Source organism: Gracilinanus agilis, chromosome 1 (assembly GCF_016433145.1).
Source record: "Gracilinanus agilis isolate LMUSP501 chromosome 1, AgileGrace, whole genome shotgun sequence".
NCBI lineage: Eukaryota > Metazoa > Chordata > Mammalia > Didelphimorphia > Didelphidae > Gracilinanus > Gracilinanus agilis.
This window is the reverse complement of record NC_058130.1, coordinates 158,747,438-158,765,992: the sequence shown is the minus strand read 5'-3', so window position 1 is coordinate 158,765,992 and position 18,555 is coordinate 158,747,438.

Genomic DNA, 18,555 nt, shown 5'->3' with positions numbered 1-18,555 from the left:
TGCAAGGAAGAAAAAACAAGATCTCATTGTTTTTATGTTACCTTAAAATCTTTCTTCCGATAAAGTCTCTCCCTTCTATATATATTAAAATTTTACAATTTAAAAGAACTTTCTTTTGAAAGTATAGAGTAGCATATTCACATAAATAAGTGTGTATGTGATCATCACATGCAAACACACATGCACTACAATACTATACAGTAGGGAGGGAAGGCAATTGTAGAACAATGTAACATTTAATGTCCTAGATTTAGAATCTTCTTCTTTTTAAAAAAAACACTTGGGGGCAGCTGGGTAGCTCACTGGAGTGAGAGTCAGGCCTAGAGACAGGAGGTCCTAGGTTCAAACCCGGCCTCAGCCACTTCCCAGCTGTGTGACCGTGGGCAAGTCACTTGACCCCCATTGCCCACCCTTACCAATCTTCCACCTATGAGACAATACACCAAAGTACAAGGGTTTAAAAAAAAAAAAACACTTACCTTTCATCTTAGAATCAATACTGGTTCCAGGGCAGAAAAGCAGTAAGGGCTAGGCAATGGGGGTTAAGTGACTTGCCCAGAATCACCCAGATAGGAAGTGTCTGAGGCCAGATTTGAACCTAAAGACCCCCTGTCTCTAGGCCTGGCTCTCAATTCACTGAGCTACCTAGCTGTCCCTGTGTCCTAGATTTAGAAAGGATCTAGGTTTATTTTTTCCTACTAGGTAATTTATTATCTGTATGGTCTTGGGGCAAATTGTTCAACATTCTTAGGCTTTGGTTTCCTTATTTGTAAAATGAGGGGATTAGAATATATGGTTTCTAAGATCTTTTCTATTTAAAAATCTATGATCTGAAGATCTTTCTAGAATTTTAGCTTTGTACTAGAGAACTGGATTTGGAGCCAGAAGACTTGATTTAAATCCTATTTTCTATCTGTGTGACTCTTGGGCCTCAGTTTTCTCATCTGTATAATGAAGGAATTGTATTATGTGACTTATGATATTCTTTGCAGCTCTAAATTTATAAGAAGGAGCTTCTTGGAAGTAGAATACTCTGGTTCAAAATGTTTACTCTTCTCCTTTCAGACAATTCCCCTCTCTTAATACACAAATGGGATGATGAGTTTTTGGCCATTTGCCTGCCTTTTAATGCAAATATCTGTTTCTGTCCAGGATTCCTTTATGAGTGCTCTTCCTTGTAATGAGCATGGCCTTCCCCATTATACAATACTGACACTCCATATCTTATTAATGAGTCTTCTAGGCATCCGGTACTATGTAGCTTGTCTTGTTTGACAGGAAAAAATACCAGGGAATGTCCTTTCCCCATTAATCACTGGTATTGCCAACAGTACTTTAAGTAAAGACAAAAAGCAAGGGAGGGGTTGCTGCCAGTTAGAAAGTCAACCCTTCAGTAGGTATCATACTTGGAAATCACCTAAGTGCCATTGCTGACCTAGTAAAACTCATATTACAATAGGCATGGATTCATTATAGGCATAAGTCAATGTTTCCTAAGGTCAGAATACCAAGGTATTTTTATACTGTATCTAGTATAAAAGGGCATTCATATGCAAAAAACAAAACATAAAATCATCAGCCTTGACTTAGAGCTACAAGGGAAGGAATCTTAGGGGTTATCTATGCCGGGTCCTTTATTTTATAGGTGAAAAAAAGACCAAAAATATTATGTTACTTGCCTAAGTTTATATAAGAAGCTATAGAGCTGAGATTTGAACGTAGGTTCTCTGACACTAAAAACCAGTGCCCTTTCTCCTTTATCATGATGCTCTGTAATTTCTTCAGCTTTGGGAAATCTCAATGTCCAAATATAGATTGCAATTAGCAACTTTATATGACTTCGTATATAAGTTGCTCTATGATCTGGTAGATAAAACCTATTGAGTTGCCTGAGATACATAGTGGCTAATACATTTCCCAGAGTTAAGTAGTTAGGAAGTATAATAATCAGGATTTGAATGTAGTTCTTTCTGTCTCAAGGGTTTTAGCATTTAGAAGAAAATGTTATATACTTATAGTTGTTATGCTAAACTCGAGAAGTACCAACAAACATAAACTTTTGTATACTTGAATATAAAAAGATGAATGTATAAATTCATGGATAGGTATTACATAGAGTTTATTTTTAAAAGTATTCAATGCATTAATTTTAAAGTTGAGCCAGGAAGACCAACCAGCAGGCTACTATAGCCTTCTACATGAGGTGATGAGTGCCCAAAACCAGTGGTAGCAGTATCAGAGAAAAGAAAGAATTGTATACAAGAAATGATACAAGGCAAAATATACGGGACATGGCAAATTGATTTTCCATTCTTGTATATTTTTCTTTTTACCAACTGTAGTATGAGAAATAATAAGTTATACCTCTTCCTTTCTCATTTATTTTCTATTGTATTCTTTCTTTTTCTTCTATTAAAACAACCAAAATAGGATAAAACAATCTATAGACACTTTATTTCTTTTCTGTTTGTCTTTTTGACTGAATAGGTCATTATTTTCCCAATGGAATCATTATTTAATCTCTCACTAAAAGAATACAAGCATATAATTAACATTTAGACCCTTCCTATTGGCCAAATGTAAGTATCTTTCTAACTTTCTCTTTACTCCTATGTTTTCATTTAAAAGCTTCTACTCAGCTTTGGTCTTTCCTTCAGGAATGTTTGAAAGTCTTTGAATCCCTCAAAAATCCATTCCCACCCCAACCCCTGTGGGAAAAAACAGGATTGCATTTATTTCTGCAGCATATTATTCTTGGTTCTAAGTAATTATTTTTGGATTTGGGAATATCATATTCCAAGATTTTCTTTTTAAAATAGTAACTTTCAAATCTTTTTGGTATATTTCTTTTAGGAAGTATCCTGATAATTCCATTTTCATTTTGTTCTTTCTTTTATTAACAAGCATTTATTTTTTTCTCTGCACTCCAACCCCATTAAAGGAAAAAAGAAAAATAAAACTTGGTAACAACACACATATTCAATCAAAATAAATTCCCACATTGGCTTATACAAAAATGTATAACCCATTCTGATTTCTGAGAGTCTATCATGCTTCTCACAGGAAGTGTATTGCATACTTCATCACCAGGCTTTTGGAATGACCAATTGTGATTGGTCAACTACAACTACAACTGATAAAGAGTTCTCTCATTTCCTACTTGACTGCCCTCCTTTGGGATTTCTCTGACATTCTCACATTGGGGAAACCTTATCATTCTACAAGATTCTATCAGCCTTGGTACTCCTACTTCATCATTATCTTTTGACTCTCTGTTAGGAGGGTGGAGCCATGAACTCTAAAACTTCCATTTAAGGAGCTGGTGCAGCATAGGCATCTCCTCATTCCCCATCTGGCTAAGCTGCTTTGGAACTTCTCTGACATATGAGCACTACATTTCATAAGGTACCTTCCTCCCCTGCTCTTTCAGCTTCCTTCAGTGTGTTGTCTTCCACCCATTAAATTGTAAGTCTTTGAAGACAGAGACTGCATTTTTTTCATGTTTATATCCCCATCATTTATTACAAACTTTGGGACACAGTTGACACTTAATAAATACCTGTTGACTATTAAATCTTGTTAGTTGTTTGTCTTTCAATGGCAAAGTTATTACATAAAACTTTCTAGTTTTTCTGACTTAACTGCATCAGTTCATATAAGTCTCATGTCTCTGATGCCTGCATTATCATATTTCTTTATAGCACAATGATCTTTCATTATATTTATATAACATAATATATCTAACCATTCCCCAAATGGAGATTTATTCTCTCTTTTTAGTACATCTGATGTTTTTCACTTATGGTTTCTTGAAATGTGAATTTGCAAAGGTTTTTATTTTTTCTGTTGGTGGGAGGGTCATGATTTTCATGGAATCCATGATTTTAAAATTATATCCTCTTCACTTATTTTTGAGGTTTGGATACTAGATCTCTTACTTTTTCTTTTTTTTTTCTTCAGTCTTTTAATTTTGTTTTGTTATTTCTTATCATTTTTTTGTCATCTCTTGGAGTCATCAAGTTTGTTTTTTCCATTTTCACTTTTAGGGATCCCAGTTTTAGGATGAGGTTATTCTTCTATATGAAGACTTTCTTTTTCCTTCTTTTAGAATTCTTATCTTACTTATTAATTAATTTTAAAAATCTCTTGCTTTTTTTTCTTCTACATGCTCTTGCAATCTTTGTATACAAGTCATCATTTACTTCCAAAACTCTACTTGTAGTTGTAGTGTTACTCTTTTCTTTTGGTTTTACCTCTTGGACATCTCTTAATCCATTGTATTTCTTCATAGTATTTAGTGTCTTCTCCTTTTAAAATAATATTACACCTGATTTCTTATTTGAGATTTTATTTCAGAGCCAGGCTCCATTCTCTACAATATTTTCATTTGGTCCTGATGTCTATTTTCTGGGCTGTGGCTGCTGATGTCCATCTTGCCTGATATGTCTACATTGAGAGCACTTGCAGGTTTTGGTATCTCCTATATTATCTTGATTCAAAGCATAGTATCCTCAGGCCTCTTGTTAGCACCTAAATTCAGTAACATCTTCTGGGGTGTCTGTGGTCAAAGTGCTCTAGATTTTTTAATCTTCTCCCTAATTTCTCTCCATCTGGCCCCTTCTGGATTCTTTAGGGCCCTCTGGAATGTCTCAGATCAGAGCTATTTGTGGAATCCCCAACACCTAGAGGAGCTTAGAGTGCTGCTGATCCCATATGCGTAGTCAGAGTGCTGTTATTTCTAAATACAATTTCTTCTCAGTATGAGAAATCAAGGTTTTCTCATTCCATTACAACCCAACCCTTATCCCACAGAGAGAAACCTAAAAGATACCTGCTGCCTGTGGTGCTATGGCAAGATGGCAAGGTTTCTCCTTTGCTTATCTTTGCACTCCCTACTCTCTCTCTCTCTCTCTCTCTCTCTCTCTCTCTCTCTCTCTCTCTCTCTCTCTGTCTCTCATTGTTTGTTGATTTATTTGGCAGGATCTCTTTTCCAGAGTATGCAGGCTTTTGGATATCTATCTGTCTGTCTATCTATCTATCTATCTATCTATCTATCTATCTATCTATCTAACTTTTTTTAAAATAGTCTTTGCACTGAAGGAAAGCCCTTGCTGTTGTTTCTCTTTGGATTTTTAATTTATTATTTGGTCTGGTCTTTTAAAAAAATCTTTGCTAGAACAAATATAGAAAGCCTGGGCTCCTCTGGGATCTTTCATGTTACCATCTTAACCAAAAATCCTTCATAAATTCTCAAATTTCCCCCATAAAGCCTTAAAAATTAGACCTTATTCCAACTTATATCAAGTACATTAGTGTTTTTTTTTCCTAGTATAAGATATAACAGGAACTTGCTAAGATGTGATAATAGAGTGTGATAAAGGGTGGGGAATGACTATGTCTTTGTATATTCATGTGGCCATTGATGTAAAGAATGGTACCTAGAGGAGCCAGACACCTAATCTTAACCTTTTTTTCCCCCTGTTCTATTATATATAATATTGGTAATGGATATGCACACTCAGAAACCTTTTTTGAGTCCTGTTCTCATAGATGGAGTTGCTGCATTATCTATTTGGAGAATATATTCTGTAATGATGACTCATGGGTGTTTTACTACTTAAAATAATTTTGAAAAAAGAACATGATGAAAGCTTAAAATTGTAACATACCATTTTTATTTTTTAAACAAATTTAAAAAGTTGTTTTTTTGTATGTTGTTTTTATATCCCCTTGATTTCCTCTCTCACTCAGAGAGATTTCCCTTATAAGGTAAAAAAAGTAATTCAACACAACTAATGAACATATTAATCAAGTCTGATTATGCTACATGCAATATTCCACACCTATGAAAAGGAGGGATATGTATTCTCGCTCTTCTTTCAGTACCAAGCTTGAACATTCTCATTGCTTAGCATTGATTTCTTTCTTTTTTAAAATAAATTTTTACATTATTGTAATAATTGTGTATACTATTTTCTAGGTTCTTTATTTTGCTTTTCATCAGTTACTATTTATTCTCATGTTTATGTTTTTCATATTGATATTTTCTTTCACAGTAATATTCTATTATTTTAGTCAAAGAGGGTTAAATTACTTGCCTAGAATCACACAATCAATAATTGCATAAGGTTGGATTTGACCCCCAGAATCTCCTGTTTCCAGGCTTGGTACTCTATCCACTATGCCACCCAACTGATTGAGTAATATTCTATTATTTACCTATATCATACTATGTTTGACTATTCCTCAACTGATGGGATCGTTTTTCAAATGATGGTGCCTCTGTAAGATTTGACACTGTTGATCACTCTTTTCTTTTTGGTACTCTTGTCTTTCTAGATTTTTAGTACGCTACACTCTCCTGATCTACCTTGTATCTATCTGACCACTCCTTCTCAATATTCTTTGCTAGATCCTCATCCAGATTATACCCACTAACTATAAGTGTCACACTGGGATCTGTCCTAAGTCCTCTTTTTTTTCTCCCACTATACTACTACTCATGGTGTTCTAATGAACTCCTAAGGATTTAATTATCATCTCTAGGTCAGTGATTCACAAATCTCCACGTTCAGCCCTACTGCTAACCTCCAACTTTAATTTTTTTCCAGATATTTTGAACAGGATGTCCAGTAAACATATTCAATTCAATATATCCCAAAATGAACTAATTAACTACATGCACCCTAAATTTCCCTACTTCCAGTGTTCCCTGTTACTGTCAAGGTGAACACCATTCTTCGTTTCCCTTAGGCTTATAACTTAGATGTGATCTTTGACTCCCCATTGTTTTTCACCCTTTACCCTCCCATATCCAATCTGTTGCCAAGGCCTGCTATTCCCTTGTAACTTCTCTCCAGTATGCTTCCTTCCCTAATCTGATATTGTCATCAACTGTGTAGATCTTCCTCATCTTAAACATGGACTATTGTAACAGCGTAATGGTGGGTCTTCCTGACTCAAGTCCTTTGCCATCCAATCCATCCCCTATTCATCTGCAAAGTGATTTTTTTCTAAAGCATAGGTCCAACAATATCATCCTCTCTACTCAATAAATTTCAGTGGCTCTCTATTGCTTCCAAGATCAAACATAAAATCTTCTCTTTAGCATTCAAAGCCCTTCATCATAATCAATTTAATCAAGTGACAATGGTCTCCTTGTTATTCTTCAAAAAAGACATTCCATCTTCTTCCATCTAGCTCAGGACATTTACTCTATCTGTCCCTTGTCTAAAATCTTCTCCCTTCTCATCTCTGCTTTCTCTTTTCCCTGTCTTCCTTCAAGTTCTAACTAAAATTCTATCATTTTCTGCCTTTCACATTTCCTCTTTAACTCAGTTGTTTATCTATTTAATTGTTTTTAACATTTATTAAAAAAAACTGAGTTCCAAATTCTCTTAATCTGCTCTCTTCTCTCTTTCCCCTCTCTCTTTTCCCTCCCTCATATACCTATTCCACTCATTGAGAAGGTAAGCAACGTGATATCAGTTATACATGTGAAGTCACACAAAACATATTTCCTATCAATTAATTCTAGTGGCTTCCCCATTTTTCTAAATATAGCTTATATATATGTATATATGTATACATATATATGTTTTTATTTGTTGCCTCCTATGGTAGATTGTGAGCTCCTCCAGAAGAGTGAATCTCTTTTGTCTCTTTTTGTATCCACAGATCTTAGCACAATACCTTGAACACAGAAGAGGCTTAAACATAGGCTAATTGATGGACATCTACTTTCCTCCCAGGTCTTAACTACTATAAAAATAAAGCAGAGTTTTTCTAAACAAAATAGTCAACATATATCTGCAGAGATGGCTAGTTTCATTTTAAAATATAGTGCTTAAAAATGCTCTGTCTCCATTTTATTTAGAAAATCTTCCTTACACCTAAAATTATGGAAATAGAGATCTCAGCCTTTTAATTCTTATAGTATCTAACTCAATACTTTACACATAGTAAAATAATTAGTAAATGTTTGTTGGATGGAACTTAATAAACACTTGCATTTTATATAGATTCAATGTTATTTATCCCTTGCTGCAAAGGAACATATAACTCCTTTGTCCAATTCTTTTATCATTCCTTACTTGACACTGGTAGATTGGCTTCATCTGGGAGTTGTAATTACTCTCTAGAGTAGACTGTGAGTGGTCCTTGGCACTCTGCATATGTTGTTGTTATTATTTTTAATTACATAGAAACATAGGACCTCAGTCTTTGGAAGTCCATCTAATTCAATTCACACTTTAATAGGAGTAAATGTTCTCTTAGGGAGCTCAATTCTTGGAAAAGACTTAAAAAAACCCAAATCTATCCTTTTCAAATGGACTAACAAGCTGTTTACCTCTTTTCTGTTTTTGCTATCCTTCCCTTTGGTTTTGTATAATTGAATTGGGTGGAGGGGACAAATAAATATAAATTGGATTTGGAATTAGGGGCTAGGTTCAAATCATGGCTCTGCTACTTACTAGCTATATAACTTTGAACAAGTATAAGTATCTCTTACTCTTTAGTTTCATTTTGCTTGTGTTAAATATTCAGGTTGGATTAGATGGCCTCCAATGTTCCCTCTGTCTCTAAAGCTTTGATCTTATGATTTTCTCAGGTACAAAGGATAGTGAATCTATCTATGTTATACATTTATATAAACCTTCACATACTCCCCTCAATTTCACTTAACAGTAGAATTGAGTCCTCATTCTTTTTTATTTTTTTTAATTTTTTAATTTTAATTTTTTTAATTTTTTATTTATTTTTTTTTTTGCAGGTTAGTTTACAGAAAACATCAATTTCTAAACTGTGCTCTATGACTATTCTTTTGGCCCTCTTTCCCCACAAACATATCCAAGCAGTAGTTTGTGCATAATTTTAGGTCTTGTCAGAACTCCCCCACTGCCACCTCCTGCCTGGCCCCACCAGAAGAAACCATGAAAGTTCGCAATCACAGCCTCTTCCTCTTTGTCTCCTCCATTCTCATCACTGTTGCCTTCTTCCCCATTTCATCATTCACCACATCTCTCTGTCCCCTTGGAGGCATCAGAAATTCCAAAATTGCAAAGCAGGTTCAGTATATTCAGTATATATGGTGAACTTTTAAAGTGGTTTGTGACCAGGAAAGGTTCAGCACCTCCCACACACAGACATCGGTCCATTTCCTGTTCTTGGCATCTCTGTATTTTGTTGGTCCAACTCAGAGAGCAACTTTAAAATGTTCGATGTGGCCATGTCATGGCAGGATTCCACATCCTTTCCAATTCCATGGCTGATCAGAGGTGGCTGAGAGGAGCAATTTTATAAGAGAGACAAACTCATTCTTGTTGTTTTTTGGAAAGTTTTTGTACTCCTCCTGGATTCCCTGGACATTGGAAAGGTAATCCAGTTGTTCAGAGAGTCTGGTAAGTGGCCCGTGGGGGATTGGCCTTATTAGGATTAATTAGCAGCTAAGGACAGGGTAAAGAATAGTGGGTAAGTTTTGGTAGGAATTCTGGGTAGCTGGAGTCAGTTGTTTTTTTCCAACTGCCAAAAGTATCCTGGGGGTTTTTGGCCTAGGGGACTCCTGGTGTTTTCTGTTTCCTGGAACACTGAAAAAACCCAGTGGCAGGAGAAGGAGGAGAACAAATTAGAGTATCTGTAATAAATTTGTGGGGGAAATTAACAGAAAGGAGAAATAGAGAAACTGTTTTTCCTCTGGGTGGCTGCTGAGAGGGCTGAGTCATTTTGAGGCCTGCTTAGGCCTAAAGCCTTAGCTAGGCCAGAAAGGGCTGGCCATGGGCAGAGTGAGTGAATAACCGAATTGATTAAAAACTGAAAAAGATCTAAGGAGACAGTAACTTAAGTATATAATTAAGAGGAGAGAAAGACTGTTTGCCATTCTGTGTGGCTACAGAGTGAGGCAAGGCTGAGAGGCCTGTCCTTGGGCCCAGAAGCCTGACCAGACCTGAGGCGTAGTAGCTGGTTGAGAGTGAGAAGACTACCAACTGATTCAAGGCTGAAGGAGATTTACAGAGACAGTAAATATATAATTAGAGGATTAATAATTAGCATATATAGTTTGGGGTTTTTTAGTGATAGATAAGGATTTTTTTTTTAAACCCTTGTATTTCGGTGTATTGTCTCATAGGTGGAAGAGTGGTAAGGGTGGGCAATGGGGGTCAAGTGACTTGCCCAGGGTCACACAGCTGGGAAGTGGCTGAGGCCAGGTTTGAACCTAGGACCTCCTGTCTCTAGGCCTGACTCTCACTCCACTGAGCTACCCAGCTGCCCCCAGATAAGGAGTTTTAAGGAGGCTCAAGGGAACTCCTGAGCAGGAAGCAGGTCCATGAGGACCAGAGGGACTGGGATAAATTTAGACCCCTTTTAGATTATGGAATCTGATTCTCAAGACCTCTGTTTACCTTCCTTACCTTTCCTTAACCTTTAATAGTTATTAAATAGAGGTTTTGTTACATCTATCTCTAGTAGTTATTTTTGCATAGGCCCAAACAAGTTACACGGAGCTTCAGTAGTCATACTGAAAATTGGGCACTTGCCTGATCTATCACAAGCAGTAAAGGAGATACTGGATCCCTATTTCCCCCTAGCTATTCCTATTGTAACATTACTGCCATTAATATTCTTGGCTATTCTTATTTCTAACATTTTCTAGGAGAATATTTCTTACAGCCTGAGGAGATGTTATTCCTTAAAATGGTCTCAGCTATTGGGGAGGTCCCCCCATACAAAAGCTCTCTAGCAATCATCTGTGACAGTTGCCTTGGCAGAATTCGGAGCTACCCTGGTAAGCTCTTTGGTATAATGTCCTTGATTGACTCCGATGGTGTTATAAAAAGTAATAAGGTAATCTGAGTCATCTGAGTAGGGTCAATGAAGGCAATTTGGGTATGAGGAAGGATAAAGGGGATATAGGGAGATTATAAGGTGATTGGAGGAGAATGAAGGTATGGGAAGGTATATAGGAGATAAGGGAAATGGGGTATGTAGGAGAGGCAGCTCAAACAGGTTTATTCTCAGAGGCTTGAGACAGAGGATACAGGGAGGAAATTAGGGCCAGTAAGAAACGTTTAGGTTTGGTTGGAGGGTTTCTCTTGTTAGTTTCTAAAGTCTCTTGAGGGAGGGCTTGAGTCCTCATTCTTAAGCGATAGCAATCTGAGCAAAAGTAGAACTCTACCAGCAGATTTCTGGAAAATTTTCTATACACTAGCTTTTAATGGGTTAAAAATTTGCATAAAATGAGGATAGTATCTTAGAATTACAAAATTCACTACTTATTAAATAAAATATTGAATATAATACATTGTGACTTTTATAATGAATGTCTATATATGCATGTATACTTTAGTGCTCAAACCATGTTATATATTTTATATATAAAATATGAAGAGATGCTTAATGTCTGATGATCTGTGAACCTGGAGCACATTTTCTACTGAGCCAGAATATTGTTGAGTCAACTCTATTAAGAATTTAGATTTAAAAGCACACATAGCTAGTTTAAACTAAAATTGTATAAATACTACAAATAGCATGGAGGAGGGATAATTCTTGAAAAGTGTTTTACCATTAGGGATTCATTCAAATGAATGAGTAGAAGCATATGATACCATTTCTTCATTGAAGCTAATTTGTAGCTTAATGTATTGGGATAACTACAGAATTAAATAGCACACTTACTCTGGTACCTAAAATGTTCAGCAGGCCTAATGTTCCGACAATAAATATTCAACCCTGGAGAGGTGGCATGTTGAAAATAATTGCTTGGGAGAGCTGGTATTTTAAAAAAACTTGGTTGAAATAAAAAAAAAGGAAATCTATTTCTCCAATTTCAAATTGTGTTTTGAGTTGAATCACTGACCACCTCTGCAATATATGATCATATTCCATCAGTAGAATATGTCACATCAATGTTATCACTTCAATTTTCATTAGCTCATCAATTCTGGCTATCCAAGCTTTTTCATTGTAAGTAGCAAGCCCACACTGAATTGTTCTGAACCTTCATCCTTATTTTGATCCCTCCTACTTCTCTCAAGTTTTTTACAGTTATCCTATTGCCCAGTGGTTCCTAACATTTTTGAGGGTAAGACTCTGTTTTAAAAATTAAAAAAGAAGAAAAGAACAGAATTTATGAATTATCATATGATGGTAGGCATATAAAAATTACTTGTTTTTTTGCTAAGAATAGTCTTTCCAGAAGAATTAAATGATTGAGTTCAATGTTGGATAATATGCTACCTTATTGATCCATTATAGGAACTTTCACATGACTAAACTAGATATCTCTAAGGGGAACACTGAGATAAAGGGAAGGAAAACAAAGAAAGAGGGCTATGGCAGTACCCACATTCCAAAGTGACATAGCTTCTGTGTCTGACACTTCTTTCCCCTTCTTATACACAGGCATATTGGGACTAAAATTAGCACCTCTAAACCAGGATGACCCACCACTCCTCCATAGTCAGGCCAGGATTTCTACCTCTAAAAGCAGGAAAAGGAAGGGTGATGAAAGGATACTACCTTATGGTCAGAGAAACTCAGTTATGTTGTTTTTCAATCGATGCTTAGAGGACAGAGTACTCTTAAGTCTTTTGAGAGTTTGCTTCCAGGACCTGGTATAGTATCATATAAATCCTTACTGTGACCTGTAGGTTCAACATCATTCCTGAAGCAGTGCAGCTCAGACAACTACAGGATTAGAACATCTTGGAGATAGACCATGGAAGTTCAGGAGTTTTAACAGTGAAGTGATTTTGATTGGTTTTCCATCTTTGAAATCACAGGCCAGGAGGGGAGATTCAACTAGGTAATTGAAAGTTTCTAGTTGACTGGCTTGCAGTCATCAAAGAACAAGACTGAGGAAGTAGAAAGAAGACATTGGTAACAGAGAACCAATGGAATAAGATAACAAATAGAATAAAAAAGGAAGTACCAGGAAGAAGAAGGAGTTAGATAAGCTTGTTGGTGAGAGGAAAAACTTGACATCTTCTATACCCCCCTCCCTCAATAGAAATTTTTCTGGACTACAAGTATTATTACACATTGAGAAAATAAATGATATTAAACCTATTATGAATCTTGTAATGCACTTGGTTGATTATTTGGTCTGAGAGATTTTATTTCATTAAGAGCAGATAGATGTCTCTTATTAACTCCATAGTTATCTTTGATATTAACTCCCAATTAGCCATTTTTGTTCTATTCTTTTTAGCCTTAAGATCATCCTTCTTGGCAGAGAAAATAGAGGAAAATTAAGAGATAAAATAGCTTTCTCCTCTTTCTTACTTTATTATATTCTTTCTATGTTGAATAATGGTGAAATCCCCTTCTAGCCACAAACTCCTCCTATTTTAGTTGCTCTTAGCTTTCCTAACCAATCTGAAATCATTCTGAGCTTTAGTACTACATACGAACTCTTCTAATAATTATAACCACAAAATAGCTGCATTACTTTAATATTTTCAGAAGCAATCCATGTGAGTATTTTCATTATGAACACAGATTGCAACCCTTTTATAAGTTGGCAGTCTTTTATATGCCATATTTTTTTCAAATGAATTACCCATATTAAGTTCTCTAGCATTAGTACATACATAATATAAATATGTATGTATCTGTATCTATATATTACATATACAGATGCATATTTTAACTTGGGTATCCAATGCAAAAGACACACCCACACATAAACACACCACACTCAGAAGCAACAATTGCTTTCAATTTTCCACTAAATTATGGTAGGGGATACCAGCCATACCCCAGTAAAACCACCTAAGCAGATGGGCTAAACCAGATTGAAGGAAATGAATAGGCCTTAATTCTATCCCATGGAGGAATAAGTGGATGAGAACAATTTGTTCCAAGGGCCATGAAGATGACTGAAGCAGGCTTTGTGGTGTGCTGAGAGCTTGGTCAGACTTCAAAGATACCGACATCATCCATTACATACCAGTCCATTTCTAATCACTCTGACTTTTGTTTTGCCACTGGACTTTCATGACTCTGGAAGAGAGAGTAAGGTTGATGACTTTGTGTAACTGTCTCACAAATCTAATTCTTGGGCAAGTCAAGATGTTACCCATGATGTCATTGATCTTCAAAAATGAAGGATAACAGGCCTAGAGACAGGAGGTCCTAGGTTCAAACCCAGCCTCAGCCACTTCCCAGCTGTGTGACCCTGGGCAGGTCACTTGACCCCCATTGCCCACCCTTACCACTCTTCTACCTATGAGACAATACACCGAAAGTACAAGGGTTTAAAAAAAATGAAGGATAAACAACAGCATTCACTTACATTTAGAGTCTACATCTGTGGCTTCTCTTAAGTGGTCTCCTTTTTCAGGCAGAGACTATTTTCTCTATTAATGGCTCAGAATAGTCCTAGGTCTTTGTTGATATCCTTCCATAGGGATTTTTAATCTGGGATCAACTATTCCTCTAAAGATCTATGGATTTATTTCAAGGGGTCATGAATTTGGAGGGGGAAAATGACATCTTTATTTCAATACAATTGGTTTCCTTTATAATCCTATACATTTTATGAATTTAATATTATTCTGAATTTATTTTAAGATTTAACCCTCTCTCCCTCAAGGTGTATTTGTGGGGGAGTAAGGAAGATATTGTTATACCTTCTCAGTAATTCCTTTTCATAAAACTTAATAGTCAATTGGTTAATTGTTAGAAGAGAAGAAGACCAGTGAGGGCTCAGGAACAATGCTTTTAGAAATTCCAGCATTTCAAGGTAACCCCTAGAATCCTGAAACAGTATTCAACTGACTGCTTTCTGAGGATCCAACCTGCCATTTCCAGGGAGCAGGCCCAGAGTGGGTACTTCAATGGAAAAGAGGAATAAAAATATTGTGGAACTAAATGAGAGTATAGAATAGGTGAAAATGACATTCTGTAATTCTCTTTTATCATGGTTTTGTGCCTTTGAACTCTCAGAAGCAAAGGGAATAGGAATGCTAACAGGCTCTCTCTCAAAAAAAAAAGAGAAGATACCATTGACTTTAAAGCTAGGACATAGATGTTGATGAAGCCTTTGGTTCTTATTACAGATGACAGTGATGGAGGCAATGTTCCTTGGCCTAGTTTTGGACAGGTTATCATAAATAATAGGCTGATTTTCAGTATGGTCTAAGAATTTCAGTGGTATTGCTTAGATGCTGCAATGATGGGAAGATCCTGAATCATTGATGGCAAGGATTTTCATGTGTTAGAAGGCTTTAGAAATTGGTAGGGACTTCAGGCACCATCTAGTTCCACGTGTACCTAACCAGAAATTCTGTCTTGTATATCTATTATCAGTGATCATTCAACCTTTATTTGAGGGATTCCTCAATATAAACAAGGAACAGATTATTCTGTGAGAGAACTAATTTTGACAACTCTTATGCCAATCCCCTCCCATTTCGTTAATTTTTATTTTTTCTCTAAAAATCTCTATATAAGTTCATTTAATGCTCAGATGAACTGTTTTCATATTTGTGAAGGTAGGTAATATGATATAATGGAAAGAGAACTAGCTCTGGAATTATGATATACTTTATATCTTCCCTCTGACACTATCTGTGTGACCATGGGCAAGTCACTTAACTTCTATCTCAGTTTTCTCATTTGTCAAAAATGAAAGGGTTAGACCAGAAGACTCAGGAAGTCTCTAGTATTATGCACCTTTAGTAAAATCAAACAAAACTTCTCTATAAAATTCCAACTTTGAAGTGCTATTGAATCTTTACAATGAGTAACCTTGTGGCACAGGATTATGAAAGTCTTTAAATCAAGGCATACTTTGTGCTGTGCAACCCAGACTCTGCTATTGTTCTTATGTAGATTACTATAATGAGAATCTCTGTCCAAATATTAATGAAAGAACTCAAGCAGTGCTTCAAATGCCATTAGACTGGCCTAAGGGCATGCCTAGAGGCAGAAAAATGGACCAGATACTACTAGGTATCCTGAAGTCCTTCCATTTCTTTCTAACATAAGCTGTGATGAAATACCAAGTTAGCAAAAGTAGTTCCCCAAGGATTGCAGTAATGCAAAAGCAACCCCTGACTACAGTGCCCAGAGCAAGAGATTCATTGTCTCTGACCTCAGAGGTAGATCCATTCATTCTATATTTAATTTTCTATTTCAATCAATAGTTTAAAAATAGTTTCATACTCTGGGACCATTGTGACTCTTTTTCACTATGAAGTGTTCCAATAGACTCAAGCTTGGAGTACGTAAGACATGTTACCTTACCCTTCTCCCATCATACCTTGATGGCTAGTCAGCTAAAACATACTAGAGTGAATATTTTATATAATAAATTAAAGCACCTAGAAAATGATCTATATTCATTGATATCAGATTCTTCTTCTTTTTTTCAATATCCATCCCAGCTGCCAGAAGAACTTCTTATCTTTTTGGTCAATTTACAATATTCTATAGGAATGGTACATATGAAAGAGAACTTGGGAGGTGAAGGAGGCTAGGGGGAGTTGAATTTCAAAGTGAGCTGGCAGTACTGCCTGATACGGCAAAATCTCTGCAAGTATGTTGATAACAATAGCTAATTTATTGAGTTGAGTTGGGGAACTTGACAGAAAAGAGAATTGAGGTCTTCCTACTCCCTCATTTTTAAAAATAAAATTTAAGAAGCTAAGATATAATGTTTACTTCTACATTGTTATGTTATGAACTTTAGCACTGTTTTCCAACCAAAACCAATTAAGTTCCAGTTGAATACAGTGTGAAGGTGCTTTTAATAAAGTGATTGAAATGTTTATGGGTTTTGTCAGCATAGTATTTATAATCAATCTAGAATAAGGATAAGAATTATTTAAAAGACAGAGATTTTAGGGGCAGCTGGGTAGCTCAGTGGATTGAGAGTCAGACCTAAAGACAGGAGATCCTAGGTTCAAATCTGGCCTCAGACACTTCCCACCCTGGGCAAGTCACTTGACCCCCACTGCCCACCCTTACCACTCTTCCACCTAGGAGCCAATACACAGAAGTTAAGAGTTTAAAAAAAAAACAGAGATTTTGTGCACTTATATTTTCTATTGTTCTTTGTGCTATTTTGCTCTGCTTAGAGCTACAAAATAGTGTGATGTGTTCTAGAGGGTGGAACTACTTCCTAACTAATTAACAATCCTCTAAATGATAGAAACTTAATATTGTTCTCATAAATTCATGGAATCAGACTTGGTGCTAGAAGAGATGTTGGAAATCAAAGTCTGAAGCCCTCAGAGATTAAATGACTTAAGTAGCTAGTAAGTGCCTGAGGCAGGATTAAAACCTAGGTCATCCTGACTCCAAATATAATACCCTACACATTAAACCACCTTGCATGTAAACCTCAGAGTTGCCCAGATCTTAGAAATAGTCTATTTCTCTTGTTTAACAGATAAAGACACTGAGGCAAATAGTGGATTGATTTATCCATCATCACATAGGTAGCTAGATGAAGTGTTTGAATTGGAGCTCATGTTTTTGGACTCCTAATCCAGAGGTCTCTATAACAGAATATTGCTTCCTTATCTGGCATATTTCTTGCCATGATTTTACATGACCATAAAGACATGACAAGCTAGTCTGAAAAAGCACAGTATGAGCTCTTACACACAAAGGCAGCTTTATAAAGAGAGTAGCTTTGACTTCACCTACTACCTCTAAAATCACTAGTAAGGACATTCCTACACCTACTATTTGCAGCAGGTATTTCATGGTAAGTCTTCTTTCAGGTCATGGCAAGAACTGGTCTCATGTGCACTGTGAGAACTGGCAAAATCAAAGTCAAATTGAATCTCTGGGCAAAGGGGTAGGGGACTTAGAAGGAGATGACTATGAAATGTCAACTTGAGGAAAATAAGGTGAGAAACTAATTTAGAATTTTTGCCAGAGCTTCTGAAATGTTTGCTATGCTGCTAAACAAGAAGAAAAATATTTTGATGGTCGTATAATTAAAATATTACTTGTTCCTTGAACACAACTATTAATATTGCATTTATTTGTGGTTGTGTTTTTTCTGGGGGGAGTGATACAAAGGAGTCTTTCCTCTTTTAGAATGTTTGTCACACAGCTTGAATGATGTTTGGCAGTTTTGTTTGGCCTTAAGAGATTCCAAAACAAACCCTCAGAAAAACATGTTCCCAGAGCCTGGCACAAATGTATTTAACTGTGAAATTAGAAAATAAGGAAACCATAGTGTGTGTACAAGAGGCACAGAAACAGACAGGCAGAAGGGAAGAAAGAGGAAGTAATGGGGCAGGAATGAAGAGAGAGAGAGGAAAGAGGAGAGAAGAAGGGGTAAAAAAGGAGAAGAGAAGGGAAAAGGAAAAGAGGTGAGGGGAAGGGAAGAGAGGAAACAAAAAAGAAGAGGGAGAAAATAAAAAGAGAGAGGAGAGAGACAGGAGAAAGATGGGGAAAGGGGATAGAAGAAGTAGGAAAAGGAAAATTAAGAGGAAAGAGAAAAGAAATAAGGGGAGAGGAGAAGAAACAGAAAAAGAGAAGGGAAAGACAAAGGGGGGGGATGGAAGAAAGAAGAGAGGTGGAAAGAAATTG